Raw genomic sequence first — 20,848 nt, 5'->3', positions numbered from 1 at the left:
TATTATGTGTTGTTAGAATCATGAAATGACCAATAGCAATATGAAGATAAAGAATAATGGAGAAATTGCAGGAAGATTGTCACATTTGAACCATGGTAGCATGGAAAATATGAGGTAACTAAAGACAAAAAGTTATGCTAATTAATTTCCATTCTAGTTGTATTTTTATGGTAAACCTATTTGTATAGAACTAACACCCTCATTATAAACAATATTTTATCACCATGACCAGACACGTCACAACCATAGCCACTCATTCTGGTAACTGCATTTTCATAAGGATTTGCTGCAGTCGTTTTTGTTTATATTGTTTTTTTGTTTTTGTTTTGTTTCTTCTTGATATGTTAGTTTTGAATTCTGCATTTGTTTCCAGATTAATGTGATTGCATGTCAGTGATGAGTTCTCTGAAGCATGTATCTAATTTCATCTATCATGTCATCTCTCTCCCTCTCTCTCTGCTCTCAGCAACCCCCTCCAATCCGGCTCACCCGTTCACACTCTTTGCAAGACTGAATAATTAGTACTTCTCATTTAGTTATTGTCTTATTCTTTACAAAAATATTGTATATATGCCATGTGTATCACATAACTACCGCATGAGAAGAAAGTATGTGTAGAGTGAGTGTGTGCATGTGTGTGTGTGTGAGGGGGGGGGGGTGTTTATTAGTAAGAGGGACCCCATACTGTGGGTGTAATTTCTTGTTTGTGCATTGTTCCAAACATCTTTGGCTACTGCAGAGTAGGGGATAGATATAGAGAGGGATGGAGAGGTTGAATCAGACAAAAAAAAGATTGAGAGAAAAGGAAAGAGAGAAGGGAGCGGGGAAAAACAGGATGATAACAAAAGCGGCTCAGATTTCACAGACGCATATTTCATCAATCATGTGAATAAGTCGTGGTGATTATGCATGGCGGTGGCAGGCCGAGGGGGGCTGATTACCATACACCATAAAGGCTGCTTTCTTATCTCACACACACTGATTAGTTTCTGTCTGCAGATAGCCTCTCACTCTTCGCTCTTTCTCTCTCTCTCTCTCACACACACACACACACACACACAGATACTCATGTGGTGTGTGTACCTCAAGCATACACACACAGTGTATGCAAGCATGCAGACACAAGGTTACATGCACTTACCCGGTACTGTTGGAATTCCAGATAAATGTAATTTAGCTGGTGGCATTAGGTCATCATTAAGTGCAAAATGAGAAAAGTTCAAAAATCCTGTCTTTGCTGGGGGTTTTTTTTGCTTTTTTTTTAATTAAGGAGGATCTGGGATAATCTTTTTGATAAATGTGATAAAGCTGTAAAAATGCAGGAACACCTCTTAAAACTGTTGGGCTTCGAAGTAGCTATCTTTGCGTACAGTAAAAATGTATATGCTTTCTTTCTTTTTAACTTGTTTTTTACTATTCGTGTTAAATTTTTGACCTATGTGTAAGATATCTTGCACAAGTCCTCAATGCAAAGACCTTGTGTTGTATTTTATGATGTCCCAAAGGAGAAGCATGATTAGTTAAATCAAAATGGTCTTTGCTGTGGTCCTGTTTTGATACTGTAGGTCATTCTTTTCTGGGACTGTGTGTTTGCATGATGCAGAACAAGTGAAAGAAAGCAAGAGTTCAGCAGGATGGGGAGGTGAGGTTAGGGCAAATAAGCCATGTATGAAAGGCCCCGCTTTGTGTCTCAACCACAGAATTAGAAATGACTCTTTTCTTTTGCACTTCTCTCTCCCTCACTGATATATAATGTAAACTCATTTAGTAACCAGGCTGAAGCTGTGTCGTGCTGTCTGAGTGCCTGCATGTGAGAAGTGCGCCTGGGACGCATTAGGGCCTCCTGACAGGGGCCTGGGAGAAATAAGTGAAATTAATGGAGCTCCTTTCATGTCGGACAAGGCCGCGGCACCCCTTTCACGCCGCATACAGTCACAGAAAAGTCAATACTTTTTTATTACTCCTCGCTTGCCCTACATTCCCCACTACAAGTGCTCTGCCCACTAATTGGTTTCAGTTTCCAGAGAAAGAGAGAGAGAAACAGGAGAGAAAGTGTGGGAGAGGACTCCATCCCAAAGAACACTGAAGCAAATAAATCAATCTCATATTTTTCTCTCTGCTGTCTTCTTTCATAGTATAACATCACAGCAGAGAGAAGGAGACATCAGAGTGGAGAGAGGGAGAGGCTAAACGGTTGGTTAGAGCACGCCTGCTCCCCTGGGAACATAATAATATCTGCGAGTCTGTTAATGGAGATGAGTGGTTAAAGTAGTCTGACGCCCTGCCCAGGTCACTCTTGGGGGTTTCTAACCAACAACTCTACCTCTGCTGACTCTTTCCACTGTAACGTGGAGTGAAGCATCCTACCAAAAGACTGATTTCAACTAATCTTTGTGTATATGTGGAGATAGTGATGCAAGCTTATCAGTATATTATCAATATTGCTATTATTATAATTCACATGGTGAATTTCTCAAGCTGTATTGAACTGTCATCTAGTATTTAAAATTAACACATATGTCAGCATGTGTAATTATATAATATTACTGCATGGGATGTTGATCAACTGAGCATTTTAACATTGTTTTTCAAAAAGAATAGTTTTGCAGCAGCAGCAGTTTAAAACATGTTCCAGAGTCACCATCTGAAGCAGTTGGAAATTGTCTATCAAGTTAAATTATATCTATATAACCCAATATAAATGTGTGTGCTTGCAGTTCTAAGTAGGTAATTACTGGATTAGAATGGTTTCACGTGTGTGTACTGACGCATGTATGTGTCCTGTCTGCCGCTATGCCGTTCACTGATGTGCTAAACTTAAGTGGCAGTGGGGTTAGCCTCTTTCAGAAACAGTGGAGCCACAAATTGATGTGACATTTTGAACCCCATCCCACCACAAACACACACTCACAGAGACGCACACGTGCACGCGCAAACAGACACACCGACACACACACACATACACACACTAATCAGCCTCCAGTTAAAGGGAGGTTCCACCAGTCTCGTTTTCTTTCTGTATCCCAGCTTTCACAGCTCTATAGTATGGGCAAGGGCAGGTTTGGGGGGCTAGAGCATGTGTGTATGTGTGAGTGTGTGTGTATGTGAAGAAGCTGTCACACTGAGCTGGCATCACCATCCAGTTTGCCATCTCTTCCTCAGTTTGACAAGTCCCTGTTTCCCACCCTGTGGCCAACATGCACACACATACGCACTGTCTCTCTGTCTCTGTCTCACTTGTCTGTCACACACACATATGATATGTGAACACACCAGTCATGCACTCACATGTATTGTTTGAATGCTTAGGCTAAATAAATGTATAGGCACACATGTGACACACACACACTCACACACACCTGTCCAAATGCACGGATGACCACATGCTGCATATTATGCAATGAATGAGTTTGACAATGTATGCAGCATGGTCCAGAATGGGTGACAGTAACATATCAAATCACATCATTGTTACTGAAAAGAGCTTTCATTATAAATCTACAGTGGAGTTTGTTTTATATTTGTCTATTTATGTGGCAGCACTACATGACGGTTGTCATGTTCGTGTGTGTGTGTGTTCTTAACAGTTGTCGGCGTCAGATTGCGGAGGGCTTCTGTTTGTTACAAGGACAGGCTTGTCCCTCCCTCCAGGCGTCGGCATTATGATGATTGTCATGGCGATGGAGTGTGAGTGACAGGCGGGATCACATGTGCTAGCCGGGGAGCAGGAAGCCCAAACCGCCCAACTCCCTGACATTAGTTTGTCCTTCATCAAAACTTTACATTCGTTTATAACTACTCACTCTCTGCGTTGCAAAATCTTTCTTGTTTACATCTTTTTTTTTACCATCTGTCTCTTTCATCTGCTGATCTTTTTTCCCCTCTTTTATTTCAATTTCTCTTCCTCTCTCATTTACATTTCATGCTACCTCTACTGATATTTCTTTCCACTTCTTTCTTTCTTGTGTTTACCTCTCAAACATTCTCTTACCGTTTCAGTTCCAGATTTAATATATCTGGACTTGACACAACTTTTTAGATTCTCTTAGCAATGGAAGTTGTATTCTTTCACACCTGCAAACACACACACACATTTCCTGAGCAGGCTGGCTGGAGGTAAATCACCTTCTATGGAGCAGTAAGTTGTATTTGTGTGTGTGCGTGCACAAGCAATTTTTTGTTCAACACATGGTTGTTTGCTTCGGTTGTTTAAGATGTATGCGTTGGTGTAATCTAATACCTGTGTGTGTGTGTGTGTGTGTGTGTGTGTGTGTGTGTGTGTGTGTGTGTGTGTGTGTGTGTGTGTGTGTGTGTGTAATTTTTGATGAGAGGACTAGAGCTTTTTGTGCATCACAGCAGAAAAGGAGGTCAGGGTTTGCACAGAGACTCGGGCATTCATCATTAGCCTGCTGCCGCTGCTGGTAATGTTGCCCGTTACAGCCATGATTAAGAGCCCCGCTTAGTTCCAGTAGTCGGCTCAGATGCACAAACACACACACACACACACACACACACACACACACACACACACACACACACACACACACACACGTGGTACCAACTACTGCTCCGATATGCTGTTTTTTTAATGGGAAAAGTCTTTCAAATCATCACCCGTTTCAGTATGTGTTCATGTGTGCTTGTTGTTTGGGGACTGAGCTGTACATGGTCTCTAACTGCGAGGAGGCTTCAGGGCCTGATGAGAAACCTGTCACAGTCACTCATGAAAAGAGCAGTTCATCGCTCCAAACACACTTTCTCCCTCTCTTACACACACACACACACACACACACACACACACACACACACACACACACACACAGAGCAGGAAATTGCACACAGTCTCTTGTGAGTATTGGAATCATAATGGGATATGTACACCTTGCAAAATCCAGGAAATGGGAATAACATTAATAATAATAATAACAACATGAATAAGATGCTATATTTTTAAAACTTTTTTGTGAGAGCAGGTCTTCAAAACTTAACCTCCTAAGACCCGAACTCTTTCATGGCATGCATTTTTAATTTCTCTTTGCTATTTGGGCTGATTGGGACCTGACGAATGTAAAAACAAAGGATTATGTGTTGTTGGGGTTTTTTTAACCTGATTTTTGTTTCTGAGAAGATGAGATCCACATATGAGGATATTCTCTTTAAATTTCGATAGAACAGTGGCAGTATAATGTCCCGTAAGTGGATATCAGGTCTTTACAGGTCTTTAATTTTGTATTTTGATCTAGACAACCTAAAATGTGATGTCCACATATGTGGACACCAGGCTCTAGGAGGTTAAAATCACTTGTAAAGTTACAATTCATCTGTCAGTTTTAGTTAAAATCAACTTGCTCGATTCTCTTGCATGCCAAAGTAGTCACAATAAAAAAAGGAAAGTCTGAAACAGACCAACAGATTTTAATTTTGAAAAACTCCTCAACCAGGAGTTTCAAGTGGAAAGTCATAGCAGACCGACATACCTAGTTAGCAATCCAAGATGATGGTACTGAACATAAACAGTTGTGAAAGTGTAAAATTTAATCTGTACTACCACAGCTGTGTATTTTTGACTCATTAAATAAACTATATGAAGAGCACAGATTAGGCTCTATCCATGAATGGTTTTTTTAAGCACGAAAAAAATCTCAGACAAGTTTGAATCTCAGTGACCTCAAACTAAAGGTCAATGGAGGTCAAGTTTTCTGAAAATCTTGTGAATGCGATAACTCGAGAACAAGGTGGCATAGGGGCTTCAATTTAATAGCGCAGGTGCATCTACAAAATACCTTGAATGACTGTCAGTGACCTTGACCTCAAGATCAGAGTAAGTTTAGTGAAAATCCTGTGAATGCAATAACTTCAGCACGAGGCGACATAGGATTTATCAAATGACACCATAAGTGTGTCTTCTAGCAGGCCAAGAGGTAGCTTTTCTCCAGTAAATTAGGTCACTAGGTGGGAATGTGTGATATAAAAGATTCTAATGTAATGACCTATTTTAATGGTATGTGTCCACAGGATCCATGAACTTCATCTTTGAGGCTATTATTGGCTTGTTTGTTGCATCAGCTGCTTTGAGAAACACATTTTTCTGGATTGTTTAGTTTAATCCTACAGGGTTTACATGACTTCACAACACTTCTTCCTATGGATAAATTCCTATAACATTATTTAAGAGCCTTTACTATCTATTATAGACAGTAGCATAACAATATAACACAAGTTTTATCTTTAAATAAAGTTATTAAGTCAGAAACCGTATTGTCACACGTACGTTGTCCGTATTGATGTGGCACCATTGTCTGTCCCCAACCTGTTTTTCCCTTTCTTTCTGTCTCTCTTCCCCTTTTTCTCTCCTTCATGTTGCTGGCATTCCCTCGGGCCTGTGCTGTAAGGCGTGGAAGAGGAGCAGAGACAGAGCATTTAGTAATAGCTTCTTAATGGGCTTGTCGACAGCCACATTAGAACGCACAGGCAGCGAGCGAGGCCGGGCAACGATATGCCAAGCCAGATGCCATGCCAGCTGTGACACTCCGCTTTCTCACTCACGCTCTCATTTGTAATCACATTTCTCATACGGATGGACGCCATGTGCGTAAAGAACAGCAGACAGGCACATCACTGTCACTTTTCCTTTTCTGTGTTCTTAAAAAGGAAACTTTAACATTTTGAAAAAAGCAGGAGGTCGTAAAAAATAATCAAAATCCAAGGAATGTGCAGTCAGAAGATAAACAAAACAGTATTATTCTATAAACTGGCATGAGCTTATGGTGCAACCTGGTCTAATTTTGACCTAACTGTAGTTCCTTTTTAAACTAAACTTGTGTATATTTGCATTTCTTTACTATCACAATTAGTCTGTCATTGATTGGGAGAGTCTAAGAAATATAAAAGATGTTTTTGGAACAATAATACTGGTACGCTTATTGATTAGGCTCTAATATATGCCATAGTCTTGTGAGAGGTGACACAAATTGTACAAGATGGACTTAATGTCCGTGTCTTAAAAGTAATGTGGAATTGACTACATTTTTTTTCTCTGATGGGTAGAAGGGATCAACTACTGTGGTTGCAAAACACTGAGATAGTAAAGAAGTAGAAAAAAAGCTTCAACTCTGTTGTGACCTCACTCTCCTGAGGGGTTTATGGCTTCAGAAATCTGTCTAGTCTTATTGAATATAGCAGCTCATATTTTAGATTAAGATTCAAGTTAAAAAGAACAGTAATGAAGAGTTTTCTTTACTGTGTCACTGGCAAGTATCTAGCCTATTAAGGTGCATTGTCCATATATTTCTCGGTTTGATCTGCCTCACATCTGATTTGAAAACACCAAAATGACAAAGGTGAAAACAGTCTTCACACATCACAATGGACCTTTACTATATAGGCAATGGATGACATCATGGTTGCTAAGTCCATCTTTTACATGAAATCCAGTCCTAACTACATCCATTATTAAACAGGAAAGTTTTAAGTCTAGTCTTACAGTTTTTCTGAATTGCTAAAACACCAAATCCCATTGTAAAAACGAAACCATCAACTATGAAAACTCTTTCATCAAATCAATTTCACAGTTGCCAAAATCTTAAACACTATTCATTTGCAAATCTGAATCACCCATTTACCAAAACTCTAAACACATTCTCAAACACATTTACACAAAACACACTGTTTTCATCATTAACACACTACCACTCAAAATTGAAAACACATGTTACAACCTCTTCTTCTGCTTTTTGCTAGATTGAATACAGCTTCATCCACGAAGATGTATTCATGAGACCTAACCATTGAGTCAAGCTCAAAGATTCTCTGTACACAACAAACTAATTTTAGTTCTCTAAAAGAATGAATAGTATGATGTATACATGTGCTATGTATACAAGTATACTTATAACTAAATGGTATTTTGTTTAGAATTGAAGGATAGCCGCATGAGTGTGGGAGAACACGCATGCGCTCACAACACCAGGAGACACTTATTGTGGATATGGTCCATCAGAATAATGCAATTCGACTGCATGAAATACAGCAGTGGATTATAGAAGACAACATACATATTGAATCTAGCAAAAAGGAGGAAAAAAGGTTGCAATGTCATAGGTCAACGTGCTATTAATGAACTGCCTGGCCAGCGTAGTGGAAATGTAACTATCTGTGCTGCCATCAGCAGCTATGGGGTTCTCCACAGTCATGTTACTGTTGGGCCATACAACACCGAACTTCTAGCAACATTCCTGGATGGTCTACGGGATGCTTTGCTTGAGTAGAGAGATCGTGAGAAGGCAGAGCATCCATCCCATGTCATTTAGGACAATGTAAGCTTTCACCATGGTCCAAAAATATGCAACTGGTTTCACAATGAGCAGCATTTTATCAGTGTGTTTCTTCCACCATACTCTTCCTTATGAACCCTATCGAGGAGTTTTTCTCAGCATGGAGATGGAAAGTATAAACCGAAACCCTTACACACAGGCAAATCTACTTCAAGCAATGACTGGGGCATGGTGAGATGGGACTGGAATCTTGCTAGGGCTGGATTTGGCATCTCATTGCATTGCAAGGGAGACCATAACATATAATGTGGATGAAGTCCTGTGGCCTGACCCAGCACAGAGGCTTGATGCTGAGGCAGATTAAATTATCTGAATATGCTGTAAAAATATGTAATTTTTTTTTATGTATATGTAACTTTTTTCTTGCAGTTCTTTTTTGTTAAAATGTGAGTACAAGAATAAATGAATGAATAGATGAATATTATTTTCCCGCTATCTCACAGTGTTTTGTATTTATTTCTGTAGTGTGTAATAGTTGCTAAGTTGTGTTTGCACATTGGCTGGTTTTGTGTGGCTTTTGACAGTAGTGGTTGATTTTGAGTAAAGTTAAAGTAGTTTTGGGTCAAATGTTTGGTTTTGCAAGACAAGTTGAAGGTTTTGTGTGTGTAGCTTGATTTTTACAGTTTGTGTTTAGTGTTTTGAGACAAAGAGATGATATTTTAGGAAATGTGTTTTAGCAATTCAGAAAAACTGTAAAATAAGAGAGTGTCAGTGTCCTGAATCAAAAGAGAGCACATTCCAAAAAGGAAAGACCTGATAGCTGAGGTGCTGCCTCCTATCCTACTTTTGGAAGCTCTAAGAACCACAAGTAAGCCTGCAGTCTGAGATTGAAGTGCTCTGTCGAGATAATACGGTACTAGGATATACTACATAAATACTACATGGTCTAAATAACTGCAGTGTCTTACATTCTGAATTTTTATGACACATTGTATGTGTGACTTGTAGCATTTTGACTCTCACCAAATATCTGTATTGAATGAGGATAATATCATAATAAATCAAAATGAAGCCAAATCAGTGAAAAACTCAACCGGTAATCATCTGCCACCTTCTGTTGGTTGATTTTCAAATCTAACAGAAATACAAAGATGGAAATGGTGTGATGGAACAATACAAGTTTAGAAACTATGTGGGGGGAAAAGGACTGGGGAACTAAAAGAAAAAAGATTATGATAAAGTGAGGGGAAATGGATAGCAGAAAGAGGGAGGAGTGATTAAATTAATAGATGGATGATGGAATCAATTAATGAATGTTAATGTGCTACAGTGTAACTGGGGATTGCAATGTCATTGCCAAGGGTCTTATAGGTCTCCAGAAGGGGGAGCCATGTGTCAGTGACTCTTGTCTGTGTCAAAGACCTTTATCAGTGCAATAAAGTGTGTGTGTGTGTGTGTGTGTGTGTGTGTGTGTGTGTGTGTGTGTGTGTGTGTGTGCGCGCACGCATACATACACACTGCTAAACACTGAATAGTCAGAAGGTGGCTCTTTGTTTCCTCATCTGATCTGATATCGTTACTACCAAACCAAATTTTCCTGTGTCAGCGATGATCAAGCGAGATGAGGATGCAAAGAGAAAAAGGCATGTACGCGCGTGTGTGAGTCTTTGCTCTCTTGTGCATGTCACACTGTGCATGTGCATGTGTGAGTTTGTATTGGCAGCTGATAGCATTTTAGGAGCTGAAGCCTATATACAGACTGGCGACCCTCTAAACTATCGACAGCTGCCAATTGTCGCTCTAGTGAGTGACAGTTCTCTATTGATGGACGGGATCTGCTGACAGAGAGATGAAGGACGAAACAATAGGAAACAGAGCCCTATTGGTGGAGAGGGCCAGAGGAGACAGTTAAAAAAAAAGAGGGAAAAAAAGGTGTACACTAGCAGGAGCTTTGAAACTTTTTGAAGGTTATGGTAAGAATAGGAAGGAAAAGTTTTGGATCTGGATCAGTTCACCTTTAACTCTATCATGAGACATCACTGCAGTTATACAGTGCATAGTACCCAGACACCAGCAACGCCACTAGTAACCACTAGTTCTCACTAGTTTTCTTTACTTTTAACTTGCTGTATAATTGAATGGAAAGTGGCCATTACTATTACTTACTGTCCTAAATGCCACCACCTCAGATTGTAGCTGAGACACTACATGTAATGTAATGAAATTCATAGAAATGTGAGTGTGAGCCACTAAATCAAGCATGGGCTAAACAACAGGTGAGGTGACTTCACCAGTTTCTGTTAGACATTCCTCTTTTGTCCTAGGTTATTCTTTTTGCTGCTTAACTTTCTGGTGGCTGGCCTTTGATGCGGAAGAAACCCCTGTTTTTTTTATTTTTCTTCAGAATATTGACAGAGTAGTTTTGAATTTAGCTGTGTCTTCTGTTTGACCTTTGCAGTCCATCTCTAACATACACACAAAAATAGAACAAGCAAAAACATCTTGTATATGGATACAAATACAGTGCACACAGTTGTGTCTATATGTCTTTGTGTCTGTGCGTGTTGCCTCACCTCAGGAAACTTGTGGCTAATTCCATTAGTGGGTGGAGAGAGCATGTAAATGAGGGGAGACAGCTGTTAGTGAAGGGAGGTTGATGGAGTAAGCCTGGGGGGAGTGGGGAGGCGCAGACACACACCCACTCACAAACTCACATGCACAGCACTACACTTCACATACGTATATCTTTTTTTCCTTAAAAATATAAGGAGACCCAACTGAACTTATTTTATGTGTATGCCTTGGAAACATGCCAGATTATTAGTCTTAAAGGCCATGCATTCATGGTTACACAGAGTCATCACACATGCTTTAGGGGGGTTGTGACATATTTGCTTTTATTTTACGTTACAGTATATAATATAGTAGGCAGTATGCAGGAAACTGTAGCAGTAGGAGGGATTATGTCTATATGCATATACAATTTACAACTGTATTTTCTTCAACTCAATATGTGCACTCATGGTTTTACTTTATATTACCCACCCAACACAGTCTGTTACATTAAACTTTTTTAGATATAATGGCTGTAAGTAAAATTGTGTGCATGCACAAAGGTAGAAAAGTGCATATGCTCTGCTTTTGTAAAGATAATAAATTCATGTGTGCTCATGACACCTTTTTAAATAAATGTAATATCTTATTACATTATTTTCTCTTACAGTTTTACCCAGTGGATGAAGACATTACCCAGGGATTCAACTGCACATAAAAAATGCTTTTTGCATCACAAGGTATTATGCTTGTCAATGAAAACGACACCAAAGACAAAACCCAGTTTAATCAATTGCAACTGCGTTCTCCCCTAATTGTTCCCTGACTTTTCCACTATGCACATCGGAGCGTCACTGAAATGTAATCCACCCCAATAAAAATCTTTAGTGGGAAAAAGTAACAGTTTGTAAACTCAGTAAATTTAGAGCAAAGGTCATTAGCACACACAACAAAAAAGATGTGGTTGAGTTAAAAGTACAAAGACCTCCACTGACACCAAAGCAGCTATCTTTACTCATCAGGTCCATTACATGCAGCAGCTATTTATATCAAAAATACAAAGAGGATTGATAGATATAAGCACACAAGCACTTACGTATAGCGAAAGTAAGAAATACAGGCTCTGTAAGTCAGGCTTTTTCCATGTATTTTTGCTTACAACACCAAACTTTACCGGGCTGCCTGAAGTCTGTATTACTCACACATAACATATTCAAAATACATCTTGTACATATGTGAAGTACTCTACGTGTGTTTGTATGTTTGTATGTATTGGCACTTGGGGCTAATGGGTAGGGGGTGGGGGGTAGACTAAGGGTCCAGATGGTTGGAAAGATAGATGTAGAGATAGATAAAGACAAAGAAAGAGGGAACAAAGGAAAGGCAGAAGAACACACTGTTTATCATTCAGGAGACTCTCCCCAATGGTCACTGCTCAGCTAGCACACATACATACACACAGGTATGTGTTGGTCTTAATCCTATTGTGTAGCAGTGACCAGAGTGTGGGAGTCTCATCACCTGTCTCCTCTCCCCCTCTCACATACACACACACAGTGATGGAGTATAATCCTGTCAGTAACTGTGATGGAATTTAGAGAGGATTTAATTTTTATAATTCTACCAGCATACTGTGAATCATGGGAGCAAAAAGTAAAGTCCAGAATATCTGTGTAAGCACATACACATCTCTGTCTTTTGGTGCAATGTGTTTTTTACATCTCAGTCTTTTATTCTGCTGTTCCAGTATATTCATTTTAGGTCTCTTTTAAAAAACATATATATTCACTTCATCCATTAGTTTTCACACAAAAAATGCTAAAATAAAATAAAATATTTATGATTTCTTTACTCTCTTGTGGCAGTTTTACATAATGTAATCAAATTAAAGTGAACACCACCAGTGTGCAGCTGGAAGCGTCTGTAGGGAAATAGCTGCAGATGGGAGCCATGAGGGTTGAAACTACTAAATGGCGCTGAATGCTCATATATATACATTAAACTGTCCTAAACAGGGGCAGCATGTTTAAACTGTACCAGGGTGGTTTCACTGTTTAGTGTGAGATATCGTTGGCTGAATGTGCTTGATTGACGGGAAATTGGAGAGGAGTCTGGGCAGTCTGTCAAATTGTTAATATGATAGGTAATACCCCAAGGACGTGCACATACGCACAAACAAGAAAGTGACTCCCTTTCTATCAGCCTTTCCCTATCAGTCTCTCTAAACACTCCTACATGTACCTGAATTTCTTTACGTCGCTGTCTTTCATTTTCCTTCCCACACACGGACAGCTTTCCAGCTTTTCTCTTCACATATACTCTCCCTGTGACTTAATCTTTCACACACACCTATATATGCACTCTGTTTGGCTATGTGGCATTTTACTGCAAGTTAATAATGAGAGGAGAGGTGTGTGACCCTGTCAGAAGTGTGAGAAACTGACCCAAAGACATCAGACAGAGGCCGAGACCCCCCAACCCTGAGGGCATTAAAGTGTGTGCGTATAATAGTGTGTGTGTATGTGTGTGTGTCCATCCCCGTCTTCTCATAGATGACATATGTGGGGTCATTTACATACTATTACCTTTCTACTGGATATGAGGAATTACACACACTCACACACACAGAAAGGTGGATTGGCCTGGTGTGATGTCCCTGTCAGATGTCAGGCTGCAGATGGGATGAAATAGAGGGGGGTAGGTCACGTCTGTTTCCTTTTTTCTCTCACACGAGCACATACACTCACAGACACACACCTGTCTTGCCCCTAAGGTGCCCAGTTACTAAGAGAGTTGTCAGCAGGTCTGTGGGAAGCCTCAACTGTTTGACATCTGCCAGAAAACTCCCAAAACATGCATGCATGCACATATCCCCCACCACCTCATTTCAGAACAACAGAGCATCTCCCAATGATCAACATTTAGATACAGTCATCACTTACTGGTCCCAGCTGCCACACACACAACACACACACTCCTCAGGAGAAATAAATAAATAAATAGAGTTATGGGCTAGTGGAGAGATTGAACTGCAGACAAGTTGGTGATGAAAAAAAGAAAAGCGAAGCGTATATGTGTGTGTCAATATGTGGATGTGTGTTAATGTTTGTATTTTCTCAGCTTTTCATACTTACACTCAGAGTGATAGAGAGACATGTTTCAATTTGTCCCACTTTCATAGAAGATAATGAAGCTGTCATTCTCAGACAACTTCACTGGATTGGTACAGGACCACAGACTGCTGCTCAGGGAGACACACACACACACACATCTACCTAAGTGTGCAGTGCTGCAAGCGATCCCCCTGGCCCCTGTTAAGCATATGTCAAATATAACCATGTATAGAAAGCGAGATTGTGTGACATATGTACAGCTGGCTGAATGGCAGACACAAATCATAGAGTAACACATACACACGAACACTCAGCTCGTATCTTTAACATGCAAACAGACAGACAGCTCTGATAGCAAATAAAATGAAATCAACCTTGAATAGCAAAATCCTCTGTGAATACTTGTCTCTTCTTTACAAGTCAATTTCATATCCTGTAGCTCAAGACAAACCTAAAGAGATTTGAAATTGATGTAGAAACAGACAGAGGGTGGAGGGGAAAAATGGGTTATAGAGAGAAAGGGAAGAAAAGAGGGAGAGGAGACCTTGGTGAGAGCCAGGATCATAGGTTAAATGGGGGTTGAAAAATTATAACTTACCATTTACAAGTGCAATGTCCATGATGTATTCAGCAGATCTGATGAAACTGTTATTCTTTTAAGAGCGTTTAATACATGATGACTTGTAATGAGTTCAGATTATTTGCTGGGATCATGGAAAGCATTATGCTTCTCCTCTTTTTTCTTTTTTTAATTATGGGTGGTATTGGCTCTCTGAAATGGGCAGGGATTTTACATGCACTTAATCACACAACTAAGAGGTGACAAATGTAAGTCCGAGTCATTTGGGTCAAGTGCCTATACCATTGTATTTTAGATAATCAAGTAGTTCAGTTGCCTAAATCAATCAAAATCATTTTAATAAAAAAACACTAAATCGTGCCTATAAAAATAATTGTAATATTTTTATTTTAATTATTAAAACAGAAGAAACCCAATTTCATGAGTGAAAAATCTTGACCCACTCCAATGCTGTACCTTTCTCCACCTAAAGCTGACTTTGTATTTTATGTTCCTTTCTCATGTGAGTGAAAAGTTTACCACAATAAAGTTCTCACTGTTGTAATGTTGTATTAAGAAACTTTGTGCTAAAATGTTACAACTACTGTTTTTGAGCTAACCGGTTGCTATGACTTAGACACCAAAGAGTTTCCAGTTAATGGTGTCCAGGCCTCAAAGTAACATTCAGACAAGGAATGCAACCTGAATCGTGAGTAGTGCAGTGAGAAAGTCTGCCAAATTCAGACTTGCAACAAAGAGTTTTGCTACAATTTCCTGAGGGATCTGGGGAGAACATTTGGCAGAAACTACCTAAACTGTGATGTGTTGACTCTGGCCTCTTCGCCAAAATAAAGTTCATGTTGACAGATCATCAGATTAACAGACTGGAGGATATCCAGCAAAGAGATTGAATGGGACTTGACAAACAAATCTAAAAAACAAACAAACATCTGGAGTGCTAGAAGCAGTGAAGAGGCGAAAAAGAAGATGACCTTGAAGGGTACATTAGCCAGTTTTTGATTCCTGGGACTATATGATCACATCTAATACTCTGGAATTTAGAGATCCACATACATTGCAAGAGATCTATAAAGGCCCTAAAGTTGGTTTTCTAGTCCTTTCTACCTGTCAAGCTCTAAAAACAAGTAATCCATCTTCTTATTTCACAATTTAGCATTATGTTTTAGTCCTTCATTAAGTCTATGCTTTTCCAAACTTATGGCTAAAAAAATGTCTCAATTTCCAAGCAATTATGACCCATCATGGTGTCACTAGTGTTATTTTCCTCTGACTTTAAAGTCCTTCCAGTGCCACCATTTTTACAGTCCAGGTTGCACTTCATCTTGATTTGTGAACTGATCAAATGCATGAAATTATTACAGGGATCCTGTTATGGTTTTAAATAAACCAAAAACATTAACCATCCAAATATTTAATGCACTTAACAATGGAAAACCAAGAAAGAAAGACTAAAAGTGTCTGCGTTGTCAGTGAATGTGAACAAATGAGGGAAGAAGAAAGGAAAAATGAGGACAGCAGTTAACTTTTTTCAATCCGATCATCCTCACACCCACTCATCTCTCTCTATTCAAAGAAAGACATAATTACAGCTTTGAGTCTTTAGCCTCATAATTTACTCGTTCTGTCACATTATTTACAATTCTCTCTTTTTCTCTTGCTCTCTCTCTCCCCCTCTCTCTCTCGGCAGGGGTTCGCCCCTATAATCTAGTCTGTTAGGTCCAATCCATATTCCAAGTTATTATCACTCTCATTTGCTTATTAAGTGCTCCCTTGTTTTCTTCAAATAAAGTTATAATTAGAGATTTGGTGTCTGCAGCTTGAATTACTATCTCCTCTTTATGGAATCTTGGGTGGGATGAGAGAGAATCGTGTTTTATCATACTCATGGAGTTAATGAGGATGTGCACAGCTTGATATTGTGTTTGTATGTGTGTGAGGGTGTGTGCGTGTTTTCTAATTACGTCTCAGTGACAGCTTTCTGGCCTCCAAAGTATCCATATACTGTATACCCTCTGTTGTTTTGTTTTCCCACTGATTTATGTTAATGAAGTCAATCACAGAAGAGGAAATTCACTGCTTTATGTAGTGTTTGAGATTAAATTGCCATCATACTTCAAAGTAGTTGTTTATATTTTATTTGATAAGTATACTGATATATACATAACAGTATTTTGTACCACATAATTGTCTCTGTAGTTGCTTATTTAGCGTAAATTGAAACCAAGAAGACTTCAGTGTCATTATTTGGCTTTTACAGCTTTGAATACTAATCACCAAGGTTTCCTGAGGATGATGCACTGATCCATTCTTACCTTCTCGTGACCCACCCTGTGGGCCCAACCCTGTCTTTGAGAAACAGCAGAGTAGAGTACATTAAGACACGCCCCAGCAACACACTGATTACATATGCTAGCTATGGTAATGAGCTGAGCTGGACAGTGGAAGACTGCTGCTGTTTATGGCAACTCATTATCTGGCCCATTGACCAGAACTGTTCTACACATCATAGAGCCCCGTGTCCTCTACATCTATTCGACCATCATTCTCTTGTCTGGGTGGGGGTGTAATACATTTGTGCTTGCGTGTGTCAGTTGGTGGTTGGTTGAAGGTTTGTGTGTGTATATGAGAGGTGAGACGTGATTGTTGGATGGGTGGATATATGAAGAGATGAGTGGATGGGTATAAATAGAAATTTGTGTGAGAGAGTGTGTGTATTTTCTTACTGGGTGTTATACATAATGAAAAGTTAGATGAGTCGTCAGCTAATGATCTCATCCACACGTGCAGCGTTACACATCGGTTTCAATACTTTTTTGCTGGGAGTTTCATTTAAGCGTGTGTTTGTGCATGTGTGCATACGATTACATGCCCGAGTCTCTTACTCAAGAGTGTGTCAGTGTGTGTATGTTGCTGTGATCACTAGCCAAAGTAAAGTGTTTGCAGCTGAGAGAGACAGGGGCGCTAAGCTCAAGGGCACATTTGTTTCAAGCTAATGATAGAATGTAAATGGAGCAAATTTCCTCTGCAAGAACAGAAGCTCTCTCGCTCAGACACACAACCACACACACCTTCATACTTTCACACACACGCGAACACAGACACACACTCCTAAAGACACGCTTTTTCAAATGCACACACATAGTGGCATCGTGTTGATGGAGTGCAGAATCTCATTACACATCTAATAGAATAAGTGTAGTGTGCGTATGGGGAGAGGAGAGGAGCAGCCAACCTGATTAGCCTTATCACTTTATTATGCCGCTCTGCACGCAGCACACAGGACAATTGCATTAGAGAGGAGCAGATGAGCTGAAGGCAAGGAGAACTCAGCAAACACAGCCTTAATTGATTCCTCACCAAATTAGCGGGGACAGGTGGGGGGCTCACTGGCTGGGTGGCTGCTTGACTGACTGGATGCTTGGTTGGCTGCTTCACTGAGTGGCTGACTTGTTGACTTGTTTGGCGGTCGATTGACTGAGTTACAACGAGAGGAGTTGACTGACTAACTGAGTTTACCAGTGAATTTTGTTGAGCTGAAGGTGAGGAGAACTTATCAAACTCTTTAATGTTTTAATTGATCCGTCAGTAGATTTTCAGGGACAGTTGAGGTGAGACCCCAAGTGATCCACTGCCTGCCTGACTGAGTGATTGTTAAATGGCTGACTGGGTCACTTGATAGTAACTGTTTAGCAGTAGGTTTATTTGAAAACAATAACAACAACGATAGTCTGGCTTACAGCTACAATTTTTTGGAAGAGCCAATTAGTCTAATCAGTCTATACGTTTATCTTTAGTTTTTTATCAAAAAAACTTGAATTTCATAAAGATAAAAAGTGCAGTTCTGAAGACTCCTGCAAAAACAAACAACTCAGTATGCTTCATTTGCTTCATAATCACAGGAGCCACTAAAAATCATTGGTTAAAATCATTAATTAAAGCTTTAAAATTAATTGTAGGTGCAAGTGAACCTTGCAGTAATGACAGTCTTTAGTGGCAATAAACACCTCAAAAAAAATTGAGCTTGTTTTTTTCATTGCAGCAAGAAGTCAGATCCCTGCACTTTGTTAATTGTGTGGCATGTGAGGGAGGGTAGGAAGACTGGATCGGTGTAATGGGGTGTAGGTGGAGGGATGAGGGGGAGAAAGAGGGAGAACACAGGACACAAGGGGAAGAGAGTTTGTCTTTGTCTCTGTAGGTCCCCCTGGGGTATTGTGGGATAGTGGAGGTTAATGAATCTGATTGGCTGGTGGGAGTTTTTCTGCTGGTGCTGCGGTTTGCACACTCGCTTCACTTTTTTATTTCGCCAAGTTTGACTTAGACACAGTGCAGCATGAAGGACAGTGTGGCAAACAAAAAGTGCTAAATTTTACTGAGTCTGTGGAATATGATGAAACTTGTGTTTAACATCGCTGAAGCACAAAATTAAAGATGCTCATATTTACATTTTAAAATGCATGCACACCTGGGTAGTAGTAAGCTCAAAGTTACGGCACAGGTAAAAGGCAAAAAACCCCAAAAACAACAATATTTTTTGTTTTATTAATGAAATACTGCAGTTTCAAAAAGAAATCACAATGGCATTTTAGTGATAATTTCCCATGTAGAATTCTCTTTCATGATATTTTCATTGTATATTTAATGTAGATTTAAAGTATTGAAACCACTGAACCCATTAAACATAGTAGTACGACAAAACGCTCACATAGCTCATATGAGTGTCTCATTCCTAATAATCACTGTTTCCATCCTGCTGTGATGATACAACTTTTTAATTACACGCAGAAAAACAGAAACTTATTGCCAAATAATGGCAAAAAGAAAAACTGATGATAATTTTGACCAGAAAGTTTTTTTCTTTGCTTGATGAATTAATACTTTATTAGTTATTTAGCTACAACCAAAATATTTCAGAAAGGCGCTTGCTACACAAATCAGAGCTTTGAAAAGATGACCACCTTTCAGCTGTTGCATATAAATGCAGAATTCCATTATTCAAGTACAACTTAATTTATTGTAGAACAATAAGTTCATATTTTGTGTTCAGTATCAGCATGCCATTTCTGGTGAATATCTATAAGAAAAAAAAGCCTGTTGAGTTAAGTAATTGAGCTTTTGATTGTAGTAACTGCAGTGCAGACTCTTAGAGATGTGACTGGCATCTGTTTGAAGTGTTCAGCTCGTTGGAGCTTTAATATGTTGCAGAGTAACTATTAGTCCCAAACTATAAATAGATCGAAGTGTATGTTTGTTTCAAAATGCCCCTAGTTACACTCGATGTGTCTTCACATACATGTGCATACATTCATACACGTCTTTGAGTGTGTGTGTGTGTGTTTCCCTCTTAGTGTGGCTGTATGATTGTGTGTGTGTGTATATGAAGTTGTATGTGTGTGCTAATGAGAGTTGGGGGGAGCGGGCTGTCGCAGCAGTGCGTCCTCTGCTCTCCCGGCAGGTCACTAGCGACAGATGTTCTCAGCATATGTGGCGAATTAATTAGCCACTAGTAAACAGAGGGGGCTGCCGCCATGAGCTGCTGGTCTGTGCCGACGCTAAGCCGCAATGGGCCGCCTTTAGTCCAAATTCCTCTTGTCCCATCCTCCTCTGGTAAATAGTTACAGGGAGCATCATTCTTTTTGATCAGTGGACCCATAATGAGTCGGGGCCACGTGTGAGTTTGAGTAGTGCATGTGTGCGCTTGGTGTTTACATGGGAGCGGTGTGTATGTAACTGTGTGCGCATGTGTTTATTCTGTGTGTCGGTGTCAGTAGAGAATGGTTTGTGTCTGCACGCGTGCGTTTGCACGTCAGCACCCCATCATTTGGACATGGCAGTGAGCCTGTTATTGTGATGAGAGAGCCCCTTGATGACCTAATTGGTTGATTGAGGTGCATCTCTGTGTGTTTCTGTTTGTGTGTGTGTGTGCGTGCCAGGGCAGGGCCTCAGCATTCCCAGAGCTGGGAATGTTTTCACAGCTTCAGAACAACTTGGCAGAGGCTGAAAATACTTTGAGAGCTGCTTGGATAAACACACTTAAGGACGCCATGCTGATACACTTGGACTCTGGTTTAACCCTTTGAAGAAAACTAAACTCAGTTAAAGTAGTTTTTATACCACCAAACTGCTCAGGCATATCCAAATCACACTGGCAGATAGGTAGGGCTGTTGGAAATGTGGAAGTTACTGACAGCAGTGGTGTCACATGACTGTATTCATGGGTGAATTTTGGCATGTGTGGGTTCAAATTAAGTAAACATATAAGCTATTTCAAAATGAAAATTAAAGCTGCTCTGTAAAAATTTTCTCTAAAACTCGTAAGATGTCCGTTATCA

General features: G+C 39.8%; 1 protein-coding gene across 1 annotated transcript in view; it reads left to right on the top strand.

The window, feature by feature from the left end:
- spata17 (spermatogenesis associated 17) overlaps positions 1-12,453 on the top strand; it is a 40,874-nt gene extending 28,421 nt beyond the window's left edge. The window contains exon 10 of the mRNA XM_004539522.4: positions 11,497-12,453. The gene's annotated coding sequence lies outside the window, so the exon portion shown is untranslated. The remainder of the gene's footprint in view (positions 1-11,496) is intronic.
- The last annotated feature ends 8,395 nt before the right edge of the window (positions 12,454-20,848 follow it).

The sequence above is a fragment of the Maylandia zebra genome, linkage group LG1, assembly GCF_041146795.1.
Source record: "Maylandia zebra isolate NMK-2024a linkage group LG1, Mzebra_GT3a, whole genome shotgun sequence".
In the NCBI taxonomy this organism is placed as follows: Eukaryota; Metazoa; Chordata; class Actinopteri; order Cichliformes; family Cichlidae; genus Maylandia; species Maylandia zebra.
This window is presented reverse-complemented; position numbering and strand designations above follow the sequence as displayed.